Source organism: Macaca mulatta, chromosome 2, assembly GCF_049350105.2.
Source record: "Macaca mulatta isolate MMU2019108-1 chromosome 2, T2T-MMU8v2.0, whole genome shotgun sequence".
NCBI classification, from domain to species: domain Eukaryota; kingdom Metazoa; phylum Chordata; class Mammalia; order Primates; family Cercopithecidae; genus Macaca; species Macaca mulatta.
In genome coordinates, this window is record NC_133407.1 from 177582004 (window position 1) to 177609397 (window position 27394).

A 27394-nucleotide genomic window follows, 5' to 3' on the forward strand; every position below is an offset into this window, starting at 1 on the left:
GGTGTATTAGTCTATTCTTACATTGCTATAAAAAATAATAGAGATTGGGTAATTTATAAAGAAAAGAGGTTAAATTGGCTCATGGTTCTACAGGCTGTTCAGAAAACATGGCAGCATCTGTTCAGCTTCTAGGGAGGCCTCAGGAAACTTACAATCATGACAGGAAGGTGAAAGGGGAACCAGTGTTTCACAACATAGCCAGAGCAGGAGGAAGAGAGGACGAGAAGAGGTGCTACAGACGTGTAAACAACCAGATCTCGTGAGAACTCTATCATGAGAACAACACTAGGTAGGATGGCACTAAACCATTAGAAACTGCCCCCATGATGCAATCACTTTCCACTAGGCCCCACCTCCAACACTCAACATGAGATTTGGGTGGAGACATATCCAAACCATGTCACAGGGTCTTCCTTCGTGGCACCAGCTGGTCTTAACTCCTGGCCTCAAATGATCTTACCTCCTTGACCTTCCAAAGCACTGGGATTACAGGTGTGAGCCACGATGTCTAGCCAAATTTCCCTTTAATTAATATTTCAGTTGTGACTAATAGTAGTTATTCCCAAAGGTACTATGAATGGAGAGGTGGAGGAAATATGCTATCCAGCAATATTCCATAAAATTAATTATCTGGCTGAATTTAGGAAAAAGTGTGAAGATGGGTACATTATATGTTGCAAATATATTTAAATTCAAGATTGATAGTTACTGCTATCAGTGCTTTCATATTCATCATCCTTACAGACCAAGTCACAAAGAATGTAAGTCATTTAACTGATATTACACACATTCTAAGAGACCCCAATTAAATTCACACTATTATATTCAGATTCAAGCCCCAAATCCCCCATGCAATTTATCATGAATTATATAGTCCAAAGTGTGGGAAGGAATTTGCATACATCACTATTGAAAAGCTATTAATGATAGTTTGGTTATGTTTAAAATCTATCTTGTTGGCCTCAAAAAAGATAAAATACAAATTCTCTTTATAATGAATTTGAATTCTAGAAAGAGGGTCCAAAACTATGACACACATACATGAAAACATTTAGAGTAGGATTTTAAATACATGATTTGTTAATATTTAACACAGGAAGCTGGTACTCACCAGGAAGCAGTATGGATACTCTAAAGACATGACAATCTTTTCAACAAGGCATCTGAGGAATTGTCCATGTAAGGTAAGCTAGAACAATATATGAACTCACCTGGATTTGTAGCCACTTGAAAAAATCTTATGTAAAGAGGATTAAGACAACATATAGATTATTTTCTATTGGAAGAGCAAGACTCACTATTTCTTCTTGTTTTATATTTCTATATAAATACACAGATGATGACAAATCATCCAGAACTATCAAGAGTCAAGATCAAGACCAAAATCAGCAAGGTAAAATTTAATAGATCTAATATTCTGCATTACTCTTCAAGTAAGTCAATTAAATAATTCACTTAGAAAAAGAAATAAGCAGTTTAGTTACCTCAAACTCAATATAAGCCGATATATGCAATTGGTTACCAAAAACATTCATAAAATCCTAATCTGTACTAACAGAGGAAAGAATGAACTTAGACCTGTGCACTCAATCTTGGTCAGATCATATGTAGTGTATTTTTTTAATATACGTATTTTTTTATTTTAGGGGGTACACAGTAGGTATATATATTTATGGGGTACATGAGATGTTTGGATACAGGCCAGCGATGTGAAATAATCACATCATGAAAAATGGTGTATCCATCCCCTCAAGCATTTATCCTTTATGTTACAAACAATCCAATTGTACTCTTTTAGTTATTTTTAAATATATGATTAAGTTATTACTGACTGTAGTCACTCTGTTTTGCTATCAAATAGTAAATATTATTCTTTCTTTCTATTTTTGTGTACCCATTAACCATCCACACCTCCCCAACTATACCCCTGCTACTCTTTTCATCCTCTGGTAACCATCCTTCTAGTCTCTATGTTCATCAGTTGTTTTGGTTTTTAGATCCCACGGATAAGTAAAGACATGCAATGTTTGTCTTTCTGGGCCTGGCTTATTTCATTTAACATAATAATCTCCAGCTCCATTCATGGTGCTGCAAATGACTGATCTCATTCTCATTTAAGGATGAATATTTACTCATTTACGGATGAATATTTACTCTTTTAAGGATGAATATTTACTCTATTGTGTACATGTACGACATTTTCTTTATTCATTCATCTGTTGATAGATGCTTAGGTTGCTTCCAGATCTTAGCTATTGTAAACAGTGCTGCAACAAACATAGGGGTGCAGATATCGTTTCTATTGACTGATTTTCTTTCTTTTAGATATATATCCATCAGCGGGATTGCTGGATCATACGGTAGCTCAGTTTTTAGTTTTAGGGGGTTTTTTTGTTTTTGTTTTTTTGAGACGGAGTTTCGCTCTTGTCGCCCAGGCTGGAGTGCAATGATGCGGTCTCGGCTCACTGCAACCTCCGCCTCTCGGGTTCAAGTGATTCTCCTACCTCAGCCTCCTGAGTAGCTGAGATTACAGGCATGCACCACCATGCCCAGCTAATTTTGTATTTTTGGTAGAGACAGGGTTTCACCGCGTTAGCCAGGATGATCTCAATATCTTGACCTCATGATCTGCCCACCTTGAACTCCCAAAGTGCTGGGATTACAGGCATGAGCCACTACACTGGGCCAGTTTTTAGTATTTTTGAGGAACCTCCAAACTGTTCTGCATAGTGGTTGTACTAGTTTACATTCCCACTAACAGTATACAAGGGCTCCCTTTACTGAACATACCAAATTTGTTATTGCCTGTCTTTTGAATGTAATCCATTTTAACAAGGGTGAGATGATATCTCATTGTAGCTTTGATTCTCATTTCTCTGATTATAAACGATTGTTTGGACACCTTTTCATATGCCTGTTTGCCATTTATATGTTTTCTTTCAAGAAATGTCTATTCAAATATTTTACCCATTTTTAATTGGATTATTAGATTCTTTTCCTGTAGAGATGTTGGAGGTTCTTATATATTCTAATTTTAATCCCTTGTCAGATGAGTAGTTCATAAATATTTTCTCCCATTCTGTATGTTGTCTCTTCAATTTGTTGATTGTGTCCTTTGTTGTGCAGAAGTTTTTTAACTTGATGTGATCCCATTTGCTCATTTTTGCCTTGGTTGCCTGTGCTTGTGGGGTGTTGCTCATGAAATTTTTGTCCACGCCAATGTCCTGGATATTTTCTTCAATGTTTTCTTGTAGTAGTTTTATAGTTTGAAGTATTAGATTTAAATCTTTAACCCATTTTGATTTGATTTTTTAATATATTGAGAGACGGGGGTCTAGTTTCATTCTGCATGTGGGTATCTAGTCCAGCACTGTTTATTGAAGAGACTGTCATTTCCTCAATGTATGTTCTTGGCACCTTTGTCAAAAACGAGTTCACTGTAGGTGTGTGGATTTTTTTCTGGGTTCTCTATCCTGTTCCATTGGTCTGTATGTCTGTTTTTATGCCAGTACCATGCTCTTTGGGTTACGATAGCTCTATACTATATTTTGAAGTCAGGTAATGTGATTCTTCCAGTTTTGTTATTTTTGCTTAGGATCACTTTGGCTATTCTGTGTCATCTGTGGTTCTATGGAAATTTTAAGATTGTTTTCTCTAGCTCTGTGAAGAATGTCATTGGTATTTTGATAGGGATTGCATTGAATCTGTATATTTCTTTGGGTAGTACCAACATTTTAACAACATTTATTCTTTCAATCCAAGAACACGAAATAATTTTCCATTTTTTTGTGTCCTCTTCAATTTCTTTTTATCAGTGTTTTATAGTTTTCATTATAGAGATCTTTCACTTATTTTACTAATTCCTTGGTAAGGCATTATCACATTATAAATGAGATTACATTTTTAATTTCTTTTTCACATTATTCACTGTTGACATATAGAAATGTTGCTGATTTTTGTACGCTGATTTTGTATCCTGCATTTTACTGAATTTGCTTATCAGTTCTAATAGCTATTTTGTGGAGTGTTTAGGTTTTTCCAAATACAAGATTATGCCATCTGCAAACAAGGATAATTTGACTTCTTCCTTTATAATTTGGATGCACTTTATAACTTTCTCTTGTCTGACTTCTCTAGTTGGGACTTCTGGTATGATGTTGAATAACAGTGATGAAAGTGAGCATCCTTGTTATGTTACAGATCTTAGAGGAAAGGCTTTCAGTTTTACCTCATTCAACTGTGGGTCTATCGTATATGGCTTTTATTATGTCGAGATATGTTCCTTCTATACCCAATTCTTTAAGTTTTTTTAATCATGAAGCAATGTTGAATTTTTTCAAATGCTCTTTCAGCATCAATGTAAATGATGATATGGTTTTTATCCTTCATCCTGTTGATATGATATATCACATTGATTGACTTGTGTATGTTGACCTATCCTGGCATCTCAGGTTAAATCCTACTTGGTCTTAATGAATGATCTTCCTAATATATTGTTGAATTTGTTTTGCCAGTATTTTGTTCATGATTTTTGCATCAGTATTTGTCAGGTATGTTGACCTGTAGTTTTGCTTTGTTTTTGATATATCTTTGTCTGGTATTGGCATCAGGGTAATACTGGCCTTGTAGAATGAGTTTGGAAGTATTCCCTCCTCCTCTATGTTCTGGAAAAGTTTGAGTGAGATTGGTATTAGTTCTTTAAATGTTTGGTAGAATTCAGCAATGAAGTCATTGGGTCCCAGACTTTTCTTTATTGTTATTATCCCTTTGAATAAACTTTATTTTAATCTGTTATTATCCCTTTGAATAAAGTTTCTACCTCTATCTCTTTCTCTGCCTCCTCTTTAAGGCCAGTAACTCTTAGATTTGCCCTTTTGAGATTACTTTTTAGATCTCATAGGTGTGCTTCAGTGTTTTTTAGTCTTGCTCTTTTGTCTCCTTTGACTATGTATTTGCAAATACTTTGTTTTCAAGCTTACTAATTCTCTTTTCTCCTTGATCAATTCTGCAATTAAATGACTTTGATTCTTAAATATGCTGATTGCATTTTTCAACTCCAGAATTTCTGCTTGATTCTTTTTAATTATTTCAATTTCTTTGTTAAATATATCTAATAGCATTCTGAATTCCTCTTCTGTGTCATCTTGAATATTTTTTAGTGTCTTCAACATATCTATTTTGAATTCTCTCTCTGAATGGTCACACATCTCTGTTTCTCGAAGATTGGTCCCTGGTGCCTTATTTAGTTCATTTGGTGAGGCCATCTTTTCCTGGATGGTGTTGATGCTAGTAGACGTTCTTTGGTGTCTGGCCATTGAAGAGTTAGGTGTTTATTGTAGTCTTCATTGTCTTGGCTTATTTCTACCCATCCTTTTTCTGAAGGCTTTTCAGGTATTTGAAAGGACTTGAGTGCTGTGATATAAGCTGTTTTTGCTTTTTGAGTTACCCCGAGACCAGTAATACTGTGATTCTTGCAGACTTGTAGAGGTAGCACCTTGATGATCTTGGACAAAATCTGGGAGAATTATCTGTATTACTAGGCAGAGACTCTTGTTCGCTTCTCTTACTTTCTTCCAAACAAACAGTCTCATCTCTCTGTTCTGAGCCACCTAAACCTTGTAGTAGAGTGACACAAGCACTCCTGTGGCCACCACCACTATGACTATGCTGGGTCAGATATGAAGCCAGCACAGCCCTGGATCTCACCCAAGAGATACTGTAACTACTCCCTGGCTACTGCCTATGTTCACTCAAGGTCCTAGGCCTCTACATTCAGCAGGCAGCAAAGCCAACCAGGCTTGTGTCCTTCCCTTCAGGGCACCGAGCTCTCCTAGGCCTTGGGTGGGTCCAGAGATGCTATCCAGGAGACAGGAACCAGAGCCAAAAACCCTAAAATTCTACCTGGTGTTCTACTGTACTGCAGCTGAGCTGGCACTCACACCACAAGATGCACCCACTCTTTCCAAAAATAGAGGAGCCTCATCCCATACCCACTGCTACCACAAGCCACAAGGAGTACCGCAAGACTATTGCAGATGTTCCCTTAAAGCCCAAGGTGAATTCTGCCTGGCCTGGGACTCACCCTTCAGGACAACAGGCTCCCCTACTAGTCCAGAAATGCCATCCATGAGTCAATTCCTGGAATTGGGACCCCAAGAGACTACCTGGTGCTCTACGCCCCTGTGGCCATGATGGTACATAAGGTGTAAGACAAATTCCCCATTACTTTTACCTCTGCTTTTCACAAGCCAAAGGAGTTTCACCCCATAGCCACCGCAGCTGATGATGTGCTGTATCTCACCTGAAGCAGGGAAGACTCAGAGCCTCACCCAAGGCCCTCAATATAGTACCTGGGTATTGCCGCTGGTTATTCAGGGCCCAAGAGCTCTTCAGTAAGCAACTGATGAACCTTGCCAGAACTGGGCCCTTCCCTTCAAGGTAGTGGGTTCCCTTCTCACCAAGAGTGTGTCTAGAAATGTCTTCCAGGAGCTAGGTCTTGGAATGAGGGCCTCACAAATCAGACCAGTGCCCTATCCTTCTGTGGCTGAGCTGGTATCCAAGATGCAAGACAAAGTTCTCTCCACTCTTACCTCTCCTGTCCTCAAGCAGAAGGAAGGGATCTCTTTTGAAGCAGGCTGGGATTAGGGGAGGGGTGATGCCAGCACTCCCTTAACCACTCTGGCTGATGTCTCAGTAGGTCGCGTGCCCTCCACCCAATCCACTGTGTCTGGGCTCATTTGAGGACTAGAACTTACCTAAGAATTGCAGTCTGTATGGCCTACACCGCCTTTTACGTTTACTTAGAGACACAGAGCACTGTGGCCCTTGGCGGCAGAGTTTGTGGGAAGTCAATTTCAGACCTCTGGAACTGGCAATTATCCTCCGGTGAGTGCGGGTTTAAATGCTCCCTCCATGGGTGAGTGTCAGGTGAATTTGGTCTGGTCTTCCATTCTGCTTAACAGGATAGCACTGAGTTCAATGTCTCACAATTGTTGTGCTCTCCCACTCGCAGGGCCCAGAGATGCTCTCTGCACCATGCCTTGGCTGCTGGGGTTGGTGGACGAGCGGCGTCGGCAATTCAAGGCTGTTTGTTTTGTCAATGTTGTCTGTGCCTATTTCAGTGATACAAAGATGAAACCAGGTATGAGGAAGGCTCATCTGATTTCTGGCTCTTATGAAGGTGTTTTTTTGTGTGTCAATAGTTGTTAAATTGGTGTCCTTGAGGGAGGAGCGGAGCCTTCTGTTCCACCATTTTGCTTTACCTCTTCTGTGAACTGTACCATGTATTATATTTATGTCTGGTTACCATGTTTTAAATGAACTGTGATAAAACTGTACAGAATTTTGAGAATGGTGGCTATAACACTAAGAGACGTTGCTGTTTTATGTAAGAAATGTTACAATAAACTAGAATGTTTATACTGGGATTGAGAATACTTAATGAGAATGTGAGAGCAGTCCTAAAATATAGAAGAGGTGCTTATAAAAGCAAAACCAGAATTACTTTAAAATTGGTAACCTCAAAGCAAGCACATACCGATGTATAGAAGTTTAGACAAAGACTTCATATCAATAACAGAGAACACAATCTTATATTTCATAATAACATAACAATGAATGAATGCATTCATAACATAACATAATTGTTTTCTTTCAGGTCCATAGGCTCCCTGTCACTGGATGATCAAAGCAGGTGTTCTACTAGAGAGAACATAAAAACGTGGTCTGTAAGGTTTCTTCCAAAGTTAAAGTTGTGTTTGATATGCATTTGGATTCTGCTTTTTTGAATGAGCAGCTTGTTCTAGACAGTCTACTTCTGTATGGTTTCACTTACCACTGCAGGGTTGTGTGCAGCATTCAGCAGGGACAGAGGACACTAATATCAATGCCAGGGAAGTCACTGAAGGAACAATGATCTGAGGAGACCCAGCAGTTTCAAGGCAAGTCTTTGAAGGGCTCCTCTGTGTGGAAGCCTCAGATCTTATTTTGACTGGTTGGCTGCAGCGCTGATGAGTTGAGATTCTCTGAAGTGAGAGGTCTGCAACTTAACTCTTCCTGATGACTTTTTCCTCTGACCAACTGGCTTTCTCTTCTTACTGTGGCAATGAAGTTAAATCCAGTTCAGTTTGTTTTAAAGAGCAATAACAACACTCCTACTTCATCTCCTCTACACACAAATTTGCACAACCTTTCTAAATAATGCATACCTGTGCAACTTCAGATAAAACTTCCCCCTTTCATCTAATCCTTTGTGCTTGTATAATAAGTAAATCTTGTAGGAAAAAACTGAAAGCTTCAAATGTTGATAAGCCAGTAACATTCCTCTTTTAGCAACCTCTGAATTTTAATAAATTTAATTTTAATAAACCAGCAGACTATCTTTGCTAGCAACACTTTGTATTTCCATATTTGAAGGGCATCATAATGGAAATTGATTTATTAAAAACAATTCCAGGCATACAGCATCTGATGCTATTGATCATAACAAAGTTAACTTGGTAAGAAGTGTAAGGTAATAGTAGAGATGTGAGATTTTTTTTGCCAACAGTCCTTGGGGGACATTTTTTGCTAAAATTTCAGGATAGAAACTTTAAAACTCAAAATTATAAATTTCTTTGCAGGCTAGTGAGAAATTATCTAAGAATAATATCCAAGTCTTTTTCAAAGAATTGTGTGAAATAAGATCAAGAAAATGACCATAGCATTGTGTCCTTGGGCGATTATTTATTTTATTTTATTGTATGTTTGTGGCATACAGCTTTTTTTTTTTTTTTTTTTTCACTTTAAGTTCTGGGATACATGTGCAGAACGTACAGGTTCGTTACATAGGTATACATGTGCCACAGTGGTTTGCTGCACCCATCAACCTGTCATGTAGGTGTTTATTATGGAGGAAAATCATTGTTGTTTAACATTGTCATAAAACACTGAAAACTAGCCTCCATACTCTCAGCCACTTTGTCCTTCAGGTAGGAGGTAAGGATTTCCAAAGATAATACAAGTTTTGGAAGCTTATTAGTATAGAGCATAGAATGGATAATTCTCTACTCTTATCCTGTGAGTCTACAACCTGGGTCTCTAGGAGATGATTTGGGGCAATATCAACTGAGAAGGGGGCACCAGAGGTCAACCAGGTGATGCTCTGTTAATTCCACTAATCCCTAACAAGCATTAGGCATGCTGATGCATAAAATGCCCACCTCCAAAGGTAAAGGATAAAAGTCTAAGCACTGTGTAATAATGTCCTTAAATAAACTTTACCTAAAGTTAATAAACCAATACTAACCTTCATAGTTAAAGTTAATAAACCAATACTGATTTTCATTTTATCTACCTATTTTAATTCAATTCAACAAACATTTGATAATTCTCTAGGACATGCTTTGGTTGATTTGTTTGTTTGTTTGTTGTCTAGGCTATGCTGGCTTCTGAGCCCTCTCGTCAGTATCATGAAAGGGCTTCTGAACCCTCTAGCTCTCCCTGCTCTGCATGCGTCCCAGGCTCACTCTCCAACAGGCCTGCTGACTTGCTCTCTTGCTACTCTCGAAATGCAAAGACTACCACACCTCACTTCTCATTTCTTGAGCTAGATCTACTGCCACAAAGAAAGGAAACTTTTTTTTTCCTTCCAACTCTTATAGACCTTTAAGTTTCCAAATTGCCACCCTAAGTTTCAGTTTTATCGTCTTGCTTATTAGGTAATTGAAGGAGTTCTATAGAAATAAAATCAAAGAGAATTAAAGGTTACAGAATATTTTCCTTATTGATCATAAGCTACTGTCTCAGGTCAGAAAACAAGCTTAAAAATCCCCCATTCCACTCCCATCCTCAGGATGAGCTCTTACATAACCTTATCAGAGTCATTTCTTCTTTCTCTGATATTCTAAGGGGACTGATTATTGGGCATTATATTTCCTTGCTCTCAGGAAGCCAATGAAACACTTACAAAAACAGGACTCCAGATTAACCTGTTATCTCAGAATTCATAACTGGGAGTATCATACAAGGCCACCAGGACATTCACTTCATTCTCCAGAACTCTTTGGTAGTTATAAATATGATGACCTGTAATTGGAGAAATAAAGAACCAGTGGAGCAGCAATCTTCTCAGATTTCATATATGTTAACTTTTGTTTGAACTATTATCCTGATACTACATACTCATCTAATCAAAATTATCAACACCTTTTATTCATATATGTTTTCTCAAATGCTTCTCCATAGTTCTGACTCTCCTGCTCATCTTTTCTCTGATTTTCCTTATTTCAGATTATGCAAAAACAATAGAGAGATGCTGTTAAACCCTAACATTATCTCTTGATTCTCCAGAGCTAAATCCTAAAATTAACAATAACCAACAATCTGACATGATTTTAATAATTTTATATAGCATGTAGAGACTCAATTGTTTGTCAGGGTAAAAACCAAGTTAAACCATTTTTATTCCACCAAAACAGTGTAGCCAGGCTACTGAGTATCTGTCAACCAAACCATGCCTCCTTCCCTCACACCAAGCTGCTAGAAAAACCTTATCAGACCATTTGTAACAGAGTTAATTTATTTTTATTAAAATAAACAGTTACTGCTGAAAACTAATATAGAAACATAAACTTTATGAAAATGCACATTGATATAAATACCATGTCACATCTGTAGGCTGTTTAAATGTCTCATAAAACATATTCCAAATGGTTGTGAATTAATCATTAATTCCCAAGATGAAAATAATTAAGAATAACAGATTTGAACAATTAAAACTGAGAAAAACAAAGACAATCAGATAGAAGCTTTCACTGAAAAGAAAAAGTGTTTATACTATATTTAGCATAGATCTCAGAGCAAGAGAGCTCTGTACTTATTTTAAGTGTTAGAAACTGGTCACATTTTAGACTAGAAAATGAAGGAAAAGTCAGATATGATTAAAAATGACATGTGCCTTGAGGATAAAGGCTACAACCCTTTAGCTGTCCGAAATGCTTCTGATGCTTGGTTCTGCCAGAGATCTTCAGAATACACAAAGAAAACCTCAGAATGTCAAGATTTTCAAAAGTATTGCCCAAGGGAGGCCTACAAACACAATTTAAAGATCATTGAGCTGTTTCTCTATTGACATCCTTTTCTACTTTTTCCAAATTGGAAGTATCAATTTTTTAAAACTCAGAAATATTTCATAAAAGTTCATAATGCTTTCTCTAGAACAACAACATAACTATTACCAGCACATGATCATCTCACCTTTTAGATGATTTTTAATGAAAAACAGTTGCATTAATATTATCTTACGTCATGGATTTTTTCTTTATTTCTAAATTACACAAGTGTTTACTAACCTGTTAATTTTATGATTATCTTGAATCTACAACAACTTAATTTTTTACATTTGTATTGCTCTCACATATTCCAATATACATAATCACCTCTATGGTCAAGTAAGCATTACAATTTCCATTTATTTTTTAATTAATAAATTATATTTCTTAGAGCAGTTTTAGTTTCTCCCAAAACTGTTCAGAAAATACAGAGGGTTTTCATATATACTTAACCCCATCCACACAAATCTCCCCTTCCCCACTGTCAACATCCCTTACCGGAGTTGTACATTTGTTAAAATGAACCTACATTGACCCATCACTATCAGTGAAAGTCCACAGTATACATAAGGATTCACAATTGATGTTATAAATTCTGTATGTTCTGAAAAATAGATAATGACATGCATCCATCATTGTAATATTATACAGGATAGTTTTACTGCCCTAAAATTACTCCGTGCTCAGCCTACTTATCTGTTTCTCCTCCCTCACCTGCTCCCCACGTCTGGTAGCCACTAATCTCTTTTACAGTTCCATAATTTTGGCTTTTCCAGAATGTCACTTAGTTGGAATCATATTTTTTAGATTGGCTTCTTTCACTTAGTAATATGCATTTAACTTTTCTCCTTATCTTTTCATGGCTTTATATATAGCTCATTTTTTTAATACTGAATAATATCCCATTGTCTAGATGTGCTACTATTTATTTATCCACTCATATACCGAAGGACGGTTTGAATGCTTTCAAGTTTGGGCAATTATGAATACAGCTTCTGTAAACATCTGTGAGCAGGTCTTTCTGTGGACATACTTTTTAACTTACAATATTGGGAAAATATCTTTGGGTAAATACAAGGAAATGCAATTGCTATATTGTATGGTAAGAATATGTTTAGTTTTATACAAAATTGCTAAACCGCTCTCCAAAGTGACTATACCATTGTGTATTCCCATTAGCAATGACTGAGAATTCCTGTTGCTCCACATTCTTGTCAGCAATGGATATTGTCAATGTTTTGGGGTTTTGCTATTCTAATAAGTATAATGGTACATTGTTGTTGTTTTCTTGCATTTCTCTAATGACATATGATGTTGAATATCTTTTTATATGCTTACTTGTCATCTGTATATCTTCTTTGGTTTAGTGTCTGTTCAGGTCTTTTGCACATTATTCAATCAGATTGTTCATTTTCTTACTGTAGAGTTTTAACCTTTTTCATGTATTTTGGATAACAGTCATTTATGAGACATGTCTTTTTCAAATATTTTCTCTCTGTCTATGACTTGTCTTCTCATTCTCTTGACATTGTCCTTCAAAGAGAAGAAGTTTTTAATTTTATTAGAGTCCAACTTATCAATTATGTCTTTCATAGATTATGCTTTTGGTGTTTTGTCTAAAAAATAATTGCCATATTAAGGATCATCTAGGTTTTCTCCTATGTTATTTTCTAGAAGAGTTATAGTTTTGCATTTTATATTTAGGTTTATAATGTGTTTTGATTTACTTTCAGAAAGATGTAATATCTGTGTCTAGATTCTTTTTTTTTTGACATGTGGATGTTTACTTATTCCAATGCCATTTGTTGAAAAGACTATCTTTGCTCTATTATGCTGTCTTTGCTCCTTTGTCAAAAATCACTTGACTATATTTATGTGGGTTTATTTTCGGGCTCTCTATTTTGTTCCTTTGATCTATTTTTCTGTTCTTTTGCCAATACCACAGTCTTGATTACTGTAGCTTTATAGTAAGTCTTGAAGTTGCTGTTAGTTTTCCAACTTTGTTCTTCTCTTTCAATATTGTCATTCTAGGTCTTTTATCTCTTTATAAAAACTTTTTAACCAGCTTATCAATTCATGAACAAACTGTCTGGGATTTTGACTGGGATTGCATTGAAGCTATAGATCAAGTTGAAGAGCTAACATACTGACAACATTGAGTTTTTCTACTGCCAATACGGAATATCTTTCTACGTGTATTTAATTCTTTTTTTTTTTTTTTTTTTTTTTTTTTTTTTTTTTTTTTTGAGATGGAGTCTTGCTGTCGCCCAGGATGCAGTGCAGTGGCACGATCTCAGAACACTGCAAGCTCTGCCTCCTGGGTTCATGCCATTCTCCTGCCTCAGCCTCCCGAGTAGCTGGGACTACAGGCACCCGCCACCATGCCCGGCTAATTTTTTGTATTTTTAGTAGAGACGGGGTTTCACTGTGTTAGTCAGAATGGTCTCAATCTCCTGATAGCTCTCATCCAAGTTTTGTGGTTTTTCTCGTAGATATTTTGTACACATGTCTTTAGACTTACACCTATGTATTTCATTTTGGGGTGCTAATGTAAATGGTAATGTGTTTTTGCTTTCAAATTCCACTTTTTTATTGTGGGTATAGAAGAAAGTGATTGACTTTTGTATATTTACCTTATATCTAGCAATCTTACTATAATAACTCTTAGTTCCAGGAGTTTCTTTGTCAATTTTTTAAAATTTTTACATAGTCTGTGGTCTGAAAACAAAAGCAATTGTATTTTTTCTTTCTCAATCTGCTTACCTTTTCTTTTTTTACAGCATTATCTAGGACTTTTAGTACTATATTGCAAAGCAATAGTGAGAGGGAATATCCTTTCTTTGTTCCTGATCTTAGCAAGAAACCTTCAAGTTTCTCATTATTGAGTGCATCGTTAGCTTCAGGTTGTTCATAGATATTCTTTATCAAATTGAAGAAGTTTCAGCTGTGTTTCCAGTCTTCTGGGAGTTTTTATCATCAATGGGTGTTATATTTTCCTATATGCTTTTCCTGTATTTATTGATATTATCATGTTATTTTTCATCTCTAGTCTGTTGATGTGGTGGATTGCATTAGTTGGTTTTTAGTTGAAACTGCCTTGCATACTTGGAATAAATCCTACTTGATCATGTTGTATACTTCATTTTACATTTTGTGTTTAATTTTCTAGTATTTGTTAAGTTTTTTGCATTGTATTAATAAGAGAAATTAATCTGCAACTTTTGTTGTAATGTCTTTGGTTTTGTTATTAGGATAATGCTGGCCTCATAGAATGAATTCGAAAGTGTTCCTCCTGCTTCTACTTTCTGGAATTGATTGTAGAGAACTGACATAATTTCTACTTAAAATACATGGTAGAATTTACCAGTAAACTCATCTCAGCCTGGCACTTTCTGTTTTGGAAGATTATTAATTATTGATTCAGTTTCTATAATATATATGCCTATTCAGATGATCTATTTCTTCTTGTGTACATTTTGGCAGATTGTGCATTTTATAGAATTGGTCTATTTCATCTAGGTTATCAAATTTGTGTACAAAGACAGGTTCATCATTTTTTTATTATTCTTTTAGTATCCATGCAATCTACACTGATGTTCTTTCTCTCATTTCGGATATGAATAATTTGTGTCTTTTCTCATTTTTCTTAGATAATCTAGGTTTTCTTCTATGTTATTATCTAGTTTTACAGTTTTGCATGTTATATTTATGCTAAAGGCTTATTGATTTTATTGATCTTTTCTAATAACCACCTTTTGGTTTTGATAATTTTTTTACTTCCTATTTTTAATTTCACTGATGTCTGCTCTAATTCTTATTTTTTTTCTTCTGCTTACTTTGGATATAATATACTCTTTCTAGTTTTCTAAAGTTGGAGATTGCATTATTCATTTTAAATCCTTCCACTTTTCTAATATATTCATTCAGTCTTATAAATTTTGCTGTAACAGCTGCTTTCGCTGCAACCCACAAATACTGATAATTGTATTTTTATTTTTATTTAGTTTAAAATATTTGGGGAGGATTTCTCAGTTATCTTTTTGTAGATTGACTTCTGGTATAGTTTCAGAGCAGATATTGTATTACTTCTATTCTGTTGAATCTGTTAAGGTGTTCTTATGGCACAGAGTGTGGTCTATCTTGGTGAACTTGAGAAGAATATGTTATCTTCTGTTGGTTGGAGTAGTCTATACATGTCAATTATATTCAGTCAGATGTTGTTGGTGCTGTGTAGCTCATCTACAGGCATACCTTTAAGCTACTGTGAATTTGGTCCCGAACAAAATAAAGCAAATATCATGATAAAATGAGTCACGCAAATTTTATTGTTTCTCAGTACATATAAAAGTAATGGACCGGGTGTGGTGGCTCATGCCTGTAATCCCAGCACTTCGGGAGGCTGAGATGGGTGGATCACGAGGTCAGGAGATCGAGACGATCCTGGCTAACATGGTTTAACCCTGCCTCTACTAAAAATACACAAAATTAGCTAGGCATGGTGGCACACACCTGTAATCCCAGTTACTCGGGAGGCTGAAGCAGGAGAATCACTTAAACCTGGGAGGCAGAGACTTCAGTGAGCCAATATCATGCCACTGCACTCCAGTCTGGGTGACAGAGCAAGACTCCATCTCAAAAAAATAATAATAATAATAAATAATAATACAAATAAAAAACTAATGTTTACATCATACTGTATTTTATTAAGTGTTTAATACCAGATGCTGGCAAGGACATAGAGAAAAAGGAACTCTCATATACTATTCTTGGGAATGTAAATTAGTACAAGCACTATGGAAAACAGTATGTAGATTTCTCAAAAAAAAAAAAAAAAACTAAAAATAGAACTACCACGTGATCCAGCAATCCCACTATAGGGTATCTATCCAAGCGAAAATAAATCAGAATATCAGTTGCACATTTATCCCAGTTCTATTCAAAACAGCAAAGATATGGAATCAAAATAAGCGTCCATCAGTGGATAAATGGATGAAGACAATGTGGTATATATGCACAATAGAATACTATTTGGTCAAAAAAAAGGAATGAAATCACATCATATGCAGCAACATGGATAGAACTGGAGGTCATTATGTTAAGTGAAATAAGCCAGGCACAGAAAGACAGATATCACATGTTCTCACTTACATGTGGGAGCTAAAAATTTTAATCTCATGGACATACAAAATAGAACAATAGATACTAGAGACTGGGAAGGGTCAGGGATTAGGGAGTAAAGAGAGGTTGGCTATGGGTGCAAACATACAATTAGATAGAAGAAATATGTTCTAATATTTGATAGCAGACTGGGATGACAATACTTAGCAACAATATTATGTGTATTTCAAAGTAACTAGATGAGAGAACTTGAAATGATAACACATACAAATGGTAAACACTTAAGATGATGAATACCCCAAATAACCTGATTTACTCATTTCACATTCTATGCTTGTAACAAACACTCACATGTACTCCATAAATACGTAAAATATTATATGTCAATAATAAATGCACATATCTTAATTTAAAAATATTTTATGGATAAAAAATGCTAAAGATCATTTGAGCCTTTAGAAAGCCATAATCTTCTTGCTGATGGAAGGTCTTGCATTGATGTCAATGGCTGCTGACTGGTCAGAGTGGTGGTTCCTAAAGGCTTGCTTGGTTGTGGTGATCAATTTCTTAAAATAACTTAAACAATTAAGTTTGCTGCATGTGTTGACTCTTCCTTTCATGAAAGGTTTCTCTGTAGCATGCAATGTTTCCTAGTATTTTTCCTACAATAGAATTTCTTTCAAACTATAAGTCAATATTTTCAAACTCTGCTTTTTCTTTATTAACTAAGTTTATGTAATATTCTAAATTTTCTCCTTTTTAAATTATTTTAAATTCGGTGGTACATGAGTAGGTTCATTATGTGGGTATGTTGTGTAATGTTGGGGTTTGGGCTTTTGTTGAACGCATCACTCAAATAGTGAACACAGCATCCAATAGGTAGTTTTCAACCCTTGCCCTCCCACCAGAGCCCTGGTGTCTATTGTTTCCATATGTATGCTCCTGTGTACCCATTGTTAAGTGCCTACTTAAAAATAAGAACATGTCCTAATTGGTTTTCTGTTCCTGCATTAATTCACTTGGATAATGGCCTCCCGGTGTATCCATGTTGCTGCAAATAACATTCTTTATTTCTTTTTTGTGACTGTGTAGTACTCCATGGTCAATATGTACCACATTTTTTTTTTTTTAATTTTTTTTGAGATGGAGTCTTGCTCTGTCACCCAGACTGGAGTGCAGTGGGGCGATCTCTGCTCACTGCAAGCTCCACTGCCTCCCGGGTTAACGCCATTTTCCTGCCTCAGCCTCCCTAGAAGCTGGGACTACAGGCACCTGCCAGCACACCTGGCTAATTTTTTTGCATTTTCAGTAGAGACAGGGTTTCACCGTGTTCACCAGGATGGTCTCGATCTCCTGACCTTGTGATCCGCCCGCCTCGGCCTCCCAAAGTGCTGGGATTACAGGCGTGAGCCACCGCGCCCAGCCTGTACCACATTTTCTTTATCCAATCTTCTCTTGATGAGCACTTAGGTTGATTCTATGACTTTGCTATTGTAAACAGTGCTGCAATAAAATACAATGCATGTGTCTTTTTGGTAGAAAGATTTCGTTTCCTCTGGGTAGATATCAAGTAGTGGGATTCCTGGGCTGAATGGAAGTTCTATTTTCTAAATTCTTTGTTGTCATTTCAATGATGTTCATGGTGTCTTCACTGGGAGTAGATCCCATCTCAAGAAACCACCTTCTTTGCTTTTCCATAAAATGCAACTTCTCATTTGTTCAGGTTTAATCATAAGGTTGCAGTAATTCAGTCACATCTACAGGCTCCACTTCTAATTCTAGTTATCTTGGTGTGTCTACCACATCTGCAGTTACTTCTTCTACTGAAGTCTTGAACCTCTTAAAGTCATCCGTAAGGTTTCACATCCATGTTCTTCAAACTTCAAACTTAATGTTGATATTTTGACCTCCTCTCATGAATCATAATGTTCTTAGTGGCATATAGAATGGCGAATGCTTTCCAGAAGGTTTCAATTTACTTCACCCAGATCCATCAGAGGAATCACTATGGCAGCTATAGCCTCAGGAAATGTATTTCTGAAATAATAAGACTTGAAAGTTTAAATGACTCTGTGATTCATGTGCTGCAGAATGGATATTGTGTTAGCAGACATGAAAACAACATTGATCTTCTTGTACATCTCCATTAGAACTCTTGGGTGACCAGCTGTACTGCCAATGAGCAGCACTATTTTGAAAGGAATCTTTCAAGGCAATATATTTCCACAGTGGGATTAAAATATTCAGTAATTAGGGCTTATTATTCCATTTATAGAGTACAGGCAGAGTAGATTTAGCAAAATTATCAAGGAGTTTTGGGATGGTAAACAAGCATTGGTTTCAACTTAGTCATCACCTGCATTAGCCCCTAACAAGAGAGTCAGCCTGTCTTTGATGCATTGAAGCCAGGCATTGACTTCTTCTCCTTAGCTATGAAAGTGCTATATGGCATCTTCTTCCAATACAAGGCTGTTTAGTCTACACTGAAAATCTGTTGTTTAGTCTAGTCACATTCATCAATTTTCTTAGCTTGCTGGATAACTTGCTGCAGCTTCTACATCAGCACTTGCTGCTTCTCCTTGCATTTTATTATGAAGACGGCTTGTTTTCTTAAACCTCGTGAACTAATTTCTGCTAGCTGCAAATGTTTCTTCTGCAGCTTCCTCACTTCTCTTACTCTTCATGGAATTGAAGAGTTGGGGCCTTGTTTTGAATTAGGCTTTGGCTTAAGGGAATGGTATGGCAACTTTGGTCTAACCAGACCACTAAAATTTTCTCCGTATCAGTAATAAGGCTGTTTTGCTTTCTTATCATTCATGTGTTCACTGAGTAACACTTTTAATTTCCTTTAAGAACTTTTTCTTTGTATTCACAACTTGACTGGTGCAAGAGGCCTGCTTTTGCCCTGTCTCAGCTTTAGACATACCGTCCTCACTAAGCTTAATCATTTCTAGCTTTTGATTTAAAATGAAAGACATATACCTCTTCCTTTCACTTGAACATTTAGAGGCCAATGAAAAGTTATAGACTGGCCTATTTTCCACATTTTTGTGTTTCAGGAAATTGAGAAGTCTGAGGAAAGGGAGTGAGAGCGAGTTCTAGAGAACCCTGACTAATACAGATTTAGCATCAGAAACACAACAGATTGATTCTAGTGACCTCCACCCCCAACAGTTCAACCTGTAACAGATTTTACTAACATCCCAGGTCCAGCCACCTTACAAATTGCCCCATTGGACCCTCCTGTAGAATTCAGCTTCTTCATTTCTCTTAACTCTTGTTTCCTGCCTCACCTTAAACTGATGGCATCCCAATTATGCCCCAAAGATACGCAATGGATCATCCTTTCTAAACCATTTGTTAGGACGCCCTAATATATGTAAAAACAATTAAGGAGGAGATGCTATGAACAGCTTGTAGTGACATAACTGACCCTGATTTACTTCTATGTTTTACAAAAATAAAAATAAAAACATAAAAAATTGTGCTCCTATTGGGCATATTTACTTTAGTCAGTGGGGCAACTCAGCATGAGCCTCCAGATCCTTAGAGACTTAGAAAACAGAAGGCCAAAATGGGTTGGGATATTTGACTGCTCTATTGTCAATAGACAGTAGATCTGAAAGTTATGACTTGAACAAGCATTGGACTAGCCCCCTCTTACTACATCAAAAAGTCAAATATGAGTTACCTGGTGGGTTCAGGGACTCTGGATTTGTATCCTTTGGCAGAACTTTTGTACCTTGGTAAGGTGTTGCTACTAATGAAGAAATGATTTTTTTTAATGTGTCTGCTACCCTAGCAATTTTTACTGGCTTGACCGCAAAAGCTATCACCACACAACAGCATGTGATAGTTTCTCTTGCCAGGGTAATCTTAGATAATAGAATTGTTCTTGATAATCTATTAATGAGCACGGTGGTATCTCTATTCTTGCTAATATTAATATTATATGCTGTACCTGGATAAGTTCCTTGGGAGAGGGTGACAAAATAAGAGACAAGCTATATAAAATAAGAGAACAGCCACCTGGCTACAAGTATCATGTAGTTCCCTATGGTCATTTGATCTTTTCAGCTGGTTGCCTTTAAGTCTAGGTTCATGACTTAGAACCATTACACAGACTGGGATTGTCATATTGCTGTTACTTTTGCTTTATATTTTTCATTTTAAACCTTATGCCTGTTATCTGACATATCATTGCAAAACTACATTTCTTGACAAAAGAAAAAGTTGGCCCAGCACTTTGAAATGATAGCCAATACCTATGGAACAGAAAAATCCAATTTAACAATAACTTTAACATGAATTAGGCCTGAGAGTTTCTCCTTCTGGCCTTCTTATTACTCAAATGTGGCTAAAAGGGTCTTAACACTAACTTCCAGCTGTCTATCACCTCCCTACAAAGTGGAACCATATCAAACTAACCAGGACATGTCCATCAGAGATCCAAGAGACAATTAAAACCTGACTACAGGCTACTTGATCAGCAATGCTTTCAAAAAAAAAAAAAAAAGATTTTGGTCAAAAGGAGGAAATGTAAAGGTTGCAGATACCAAGATGAAGTCACTGTTGTCAGATACAGACAAAATAGGGCCAAAAAGACACAAAGGGTTGGGGCTCATCCTTGCATGTCTGAGATACAAACTCTTTCCAAGAATTTTCCTAAAACCCCATAATAAATTTCTTCACATCTTTCACACGCCTCCTCCTTTGCGTGGCTTGTACATTTTGTACATATGCCCACATTTCTATGACAAGGTTTATTACCAGACATTAGTTAAGACTGCAATATTCAGATAAGATGCTCTAGAAAGAATTTTTATCCCATAATGGCACCTCCACCCATGAACTGGTGCCATTTCTGGCTTTAAGCCTTCAGGATCATGATCCCTATTTTTAAGCAGCTTATGTGAACTCCTTTTTGCCACTAAAAGCTTCCCTTTCCATTTCCCTCACCAGATGCACATGTGGCTTGCAATGGCCGTGCACCTGGATTATAATCCTCTTTTCTAATTTTCGAACAAATTCAACATATTAAGAGATATTTTTCTCTACTGTCTTTGTTTTAGGCTGACAACTTATAAGTTCTTGTTGAAAGGTGGACATGATATACTGATTAAGAGGAGCTGTAGTGATAAGATGTGGGGGATGGGGAACATTCTACCATCTTATGATTAGGTCTCAGTCTTTTGGGGAGCCTGTGCCTCTGGACTTTGAACTTCATTCAGTGCTTTTCAATGTATCACCCTCCTACATGATTGAGGGTGGCCTGAAGGAGCTAGAGTTCTGGGTTTTAATTTCCTCACATGGAAAGCCAGGGAGAACTAAGATTGGGTATTTCCCTTCCCCAGGTAGAGTAGGCTCTACTAAAATCCCAGCGGGTTAGGTTCTGATAAAATAGTTTCTCTAGGGGGCTGACCTCGTTAAGATCATAAAGCTCTGATGTTTTAAAAAGTGGTTTCCTTTTCCCTCCCTCTGTAGAAGCTCAAGGGAATTTTCCTCTAGTATTCGCTGTGAGGAGCTGGCAGAGATCTGGGAGGTAAAACTCACGAAGGTATGCGGGGCCCTGACAACTGGGTCCTCCTGGAGATTTTCACTCTCACGGTTGTCTACACTGAGTCCCCAGCAATCCATCAATTAGCATTCAGGTTTCTCTACCCTGACAGTGGTTCCACAGATTTCTGCTCATGGGTTTCTGCTCTGAGCAGTAGTTCTTTGCATCCACCTGTATGTCTCTCCAATTTTAGGGGTAGCGGTGTTCCTGATCCCTCAGCTTTGTACTTGTTTTAGCATAAAGTGATGATCTCTAAGCTGCTTACATGCAGGACCAGAAACCAGAAGTTGCCATTTCCATTTTAAAATGAGATAACTAAGAATCACAGGAGGTACAACGTGACTTCCCAAAAGTCATACATGAGTTGGAGACAGAATTAAGACCTGATCCTAGTGACACTAAGTCTGAGAGACTAACCTGTTGTGAAGTTGTGTAAAAGACTTGCATTTTACCTATGCATTTCAGAAAGAAAGTGACTAAATTGGGATACTGATTCAACTTCTTCCATTCAGGAAAGAAGGTCATTAAAATAGCATTCTGTTGCAAAAGGTTTATCTCACTCAAATTATGAAAACGTATCTGCACAGTTTATTACAGTGTGATTCATAACAAAAAATGTAAATACCTTTCATGGCTTTGAAAATTATATATGTGTATATATATGTTTACAATAGGATATTAAGAATAGAATGTAAAATCAGAGTAAAGAAAGTTGACATCAAAACTGTTTCTACTTAAAATGAACAATGAAGGTAAATAGTAAAAAATGCTAGTTGTGAAGGTTGAGCTTTTTAAAAATAATGTATGATGCGCCAGGCACAATGGCTCAGGCCTGTAACCCCAGCACTTTGGGAAGCAGAGGTGGGCAGATCACAAGGTCAGGAGATCAAGACCATCCTGGCTAACACAGTGAAACCCCATCTGTACTAAAAACACACAAAAAAGAAAAAATTAGCAGGGCGTGGTGGCGGGCACCTGTAGTCCCAGGTGACTGAGGCAGGACAGGAGACTGAGGAAGGACGATGGCATGAACCCAGGATGTGGAGCTTGCAGTGAGCCGAGATCACACCACTGCACTCCAGTCTGGGCGACAGAGCAAGACTCCGCCTCAAAAAAAAAAAAAAAGAAAAAGAAAAGAAAAGAAAAGGATATTTTTGATAAATGTGTATGCTGTGGTTTGAATATTCCCCCAAAAACTCATATTGAAGCTTAATCCTCAGTGTGGGAGTACTGAGAACCAGGGCCTTTAAGATGTAATTGGATCACGAGGGCTCTGCCTTTATGAATAGATAAATCCATTTGTGGATCAGTGGGTTATCATGGCAGTGGAACTGGTGGCTTTATAAAAGGAGAAAGAGAGACTTGAGCCAGCGTATTAGCATGCTCATTCCCCTGTCCACGTGATACCCACTAGGACTCTTCAGAGAGTCCCCACCAGCAAGAAGCCTCTCAACAGATAGGACTCCTTGACCCTGGAATTCTCAGCCTCCATAACTGTAAGAAATAAATTCTTGTTCTTTATAAATTACCCAGTTTCAATTATTCTGTTATGAGCAACAGAAAATGGACCAATACCATGTACAATAAGTAACTGAAAGAAATGCATTTATGATACTTTATGGATTGGAGACACTGGAATAGTCTTTTTGAAAAAGGAAAGCTTGTTTCTTACAACTTTAGTTTAAAATTTAGAATTCTAAATATCAGTCTTTAGAGGAATATAAATGTCATTATTTACATAGAGGGGTATGCTGGCATAATGCGCGCCAGGTTGTTCCTCTTGCTATAACACGTACTTAAATAAATCGCTCCCTGGAGGCCTTATAAAATGGCATTGCATGTCCATTTAAACTAGGTGTTTATGGTACAACAATGTAGAGAATAAAAGGAATGGAACACTGGGCAATTTCTATAGAAAAAGAAGGATTTTAGTAATGTGGTTGGGGGTGTAAGGCATCATCAATGCAGGCTTTTATTCCACCTCATTCATTCAGCACACAGTAAAAGATGCATGTGCCTAAATCCTAGAGAGTAGATAAACCTGACTTGAAATGTGTTTCTCTCTTTGGTATAATGTGTTTTTTTTTTTTTTTTCAGGTGCTTTTCAGTAATTCCTTGCAGCTTCAGCTTATACACAATGATTCGTTGGTTTCTTTATTGAAGGGGAAGAGAACAGGGAGAAAACACCACTTTTTAAAGCCAAGACTCAAGAAAATAATCCCTTTTGTGTAAAGGATCAATAATGGTCTCTGTTCATTCTATTTCTTGTTTGTATTTTCTATTGATATGTATCAAATCAAATCTAGACATTTGGATTTAAGTGTTGTTTTAAAAAATTTACAGAAAAAAATAGAAAAGAAAGCAGAGCAATTTTAACCATCCTTGACCTACTTTTTAAAAATTATATTAATATACATACACAAACAAAAGGAAAAAATATTGATGTACATCTGCAGGCCAAAGTATTTACTAACATGCTTAATTATTTTCTGTAGGGTGACCAATGCAATCATAAAAGATGATCAATTGGAATTATTTTAAGATCAGGAATTTTTAGTAATGATACTTATTTATCTGTAGCCATGCCTGCTTTTAATTATTATGGGAAGATGATCATCTCACTTTGAACAAGTGGCTGAGTGGAATGAAAGAGGAGCATAGTCCCTCCATGCTGATTACTGCTTTTGTACCAAACTGGGAATAGAAATGCCCAAGTCCATCAGAATATCTAGTTTTGTCACAAGAAATATGTATCAAAAAGTCATTTTCCTGAAAAGATGTGTAAACTGAAAAAGCAAATAGAAAACAATAAATTGCTACATAGGTCGACTGAAGGATTTAATGACTTAAGAATCAGAGTCAGAAATGTCTACCTGGATTTAACTTACCTATTGCCAATAATAGCTAAAATACATAAAGAAGAGGCTCTTATAAAAGTAAACTCGATTCTGTTCTGATTGGAAATGCTAAACTTCATCTATTCTTTCATTTATTCAACAAATATTATTCAGTGCATAGTATGTGTCCAGCACCATATTAAGACCACGGATAAAGGATAAAGAAGATGGCCATTATTCCTGACTTCTCAGAACTTAAAACAAGAGACAAATATAATATAGAGTGATGTTCTATACAGAGAGATAGAGAAAGAGCTAAAAGCACAAATTTCGAATTGTAGCTACCTTGGAACTAGGGAGTAGTCAGCGTTCTCCAGTGAAAAAGAACCAGTAAGATTGAGAGAGAGAAAATGTATTAAAAGGAACTGGCTCACATAATTATGGAGACTAAGAAATCCATCCCAAGATCTGCAATTGGCAAGCTAGAGACACAGGAAGCCAATGGTGTAGTTCCAGTTCAAATCCAAAAGTCAGAGAACCAAGAGAGCTGATGGATATAAATTCCAGTTGGAGGGGAAGGGAAAACTAGTGTTCCAGCTCTGAAAGTGAAGCTAAAGAAGTTTCCTCCTAATCAAATCTTATGTTCTCTTCAGGTCTTCGATTGATTGGATGAGGCCCACATACATTCAGGAGGGCAATCTCCTTTACTCAGTTTATGATTCAAGTGTCAATCTCATTAAGAAACACTAAAATAATGGTTGATGAAGTGTCTGGATACTTCATAGCCAAGTCATGTTGACACAGAAAATTAACCATCACCATCAGTTAGGTTAAGAAGGATTCCTAGAGGAGGAGACACCTATGCTGAACACTGAAGGATAGTATCTCATAAATAAAATATTAATTTACTTCCTTATAAGTAACTTTTATCAATAAAGTATATGATATCTATGTGTCTTCAGAAATGCATTTTTTTCTTCCATTTTAACAGAAATGATTTGGATTTTTACTATATGTATTACTCTGTTTTCACACTGCTATAAAGAAATACCTGAAACTGGGTAATTTGTAATGGAAAGAGGTTTAATTGACTCACAGTTCTGCATGGCTGAGGCAGCCTCAGGATACTTACAATTATGGTCGGAGGGGAAGAGGCATGTCTTACATGGTGGCAGGCAAGAGAGAGCATGTGGGAGCACAGGAAAAACTGCCATTTATAAAACCATCAGATCTCATGAGAATTCACTCACTATCATGGGAATAGCATGGGGGAAACAGCCCCCATAATCCAATCATGTCTCTCCCTCAACACATGGGGATTCAAATTCAAGAGAAGACTTGGGTGGGAACACACAGCAAAACCGTATCACTCTATTAGTTTAAAATCCTCGAGAATTTAATATTATAATTGAGCTTATAAAATAAAGGTCTCACATGGCATATTGATATGATGTCAACAAAATATATAATGATTATATTTCCACAGAACTATACAGTTTATAAAATGTTTTCATCCACATTATCTTATTTTAAACTGTACGTTTTCAGTGAGATATTTCATTAGTGGGAAACATTTACATTAAAAAATCATTTGTTAGAAATAAATGTTTCAACTAGTCTCGGAACTAATGGGAATACAAAACTCTTGATGACTTTGTATTTGTGGATGGTGTTTGGATGTTCTTTCTAATAGTTCAGAGGATAGAGAAATCATAATTGGGATACTCCTTAGGAAGTCTGTTTTATTTAAGTGATTACAGCTAAAAAGACAAAAACTCTGAGGCCTTTTTCTTAAAAATCATCTAGAAAACATTAAAGTGTTTATTGATTTCAATATTTGATACAGAGAAATAAATCAATGTGTTTAAAATTCCCCAGTTGCTGTAAAATAAAACATTGCATTTTCTTTCTTTTCTTTTTCTGTTTTAATTTCTTTACTGCAGATTTCTTGGTGCTAAAAAGTGCACTGCTTCTTGTGGAAACACAATAAATTCTTCTGTAATTGAAAAGAAGACAGGGTAGCTATTCTTTTGGCTTTTGATCTATGTGCCATTGCTTTCCTCATTTTTCCCTTTATTACCTTTTGTTAGAAGTAATCTGTGCAGATTTTTAAACATTTATTGAGACTGTTTTATAACCTATAATATGGTATATTCTGCTAAAATTACCATTGCATTTGGAAAGACTGTGTATTCTACAGGTGTTTGATGCAGTAATCTATTAAATATTAATTAAATTATGGTGATCGATGGTGTTGTTTAAACATTCTATATATGTAAAAATCTTTTGTATAGCTCTATCAATTGCAGTGAGAGAGGTTTTAAATAGGTGATTGTGCAATTCTCTATTCCTCCTTTTAATTATGTACATTTTTGCTTTGTATAATTTGAAGCTCTATTTATAATTGTATATCTTCCTAATGAATTAACTGTAAATTATCTTTTTGAAGTATTTCTTTTTATACCTGATGATATTTTTTGTTTTGAAATCTAATTTCTCTGACATTAATATAGCTACTATAGCCTTCTTATTCTTGAGGGTTGCATGGTATATCTTTTCCATCCATTTACCTTCAACTTAACTGTATTTTCATAGTTGTTTGTCTCTTAGAGGGAGAGTGTAGTTGAGTCTTTTTTGTATTTATTCAGAAACCTTTGTGATTCAATTGGAATGTTTTGGTCATTCATGATTAATGTAATTATTGAAATGGTTAGTGTGGTAGGCAGAAAGAGGGCCCAAAAGATGTCCACTCCTTAATCCTCAGAACTTGTGAATATGTCACCTTGCATGAT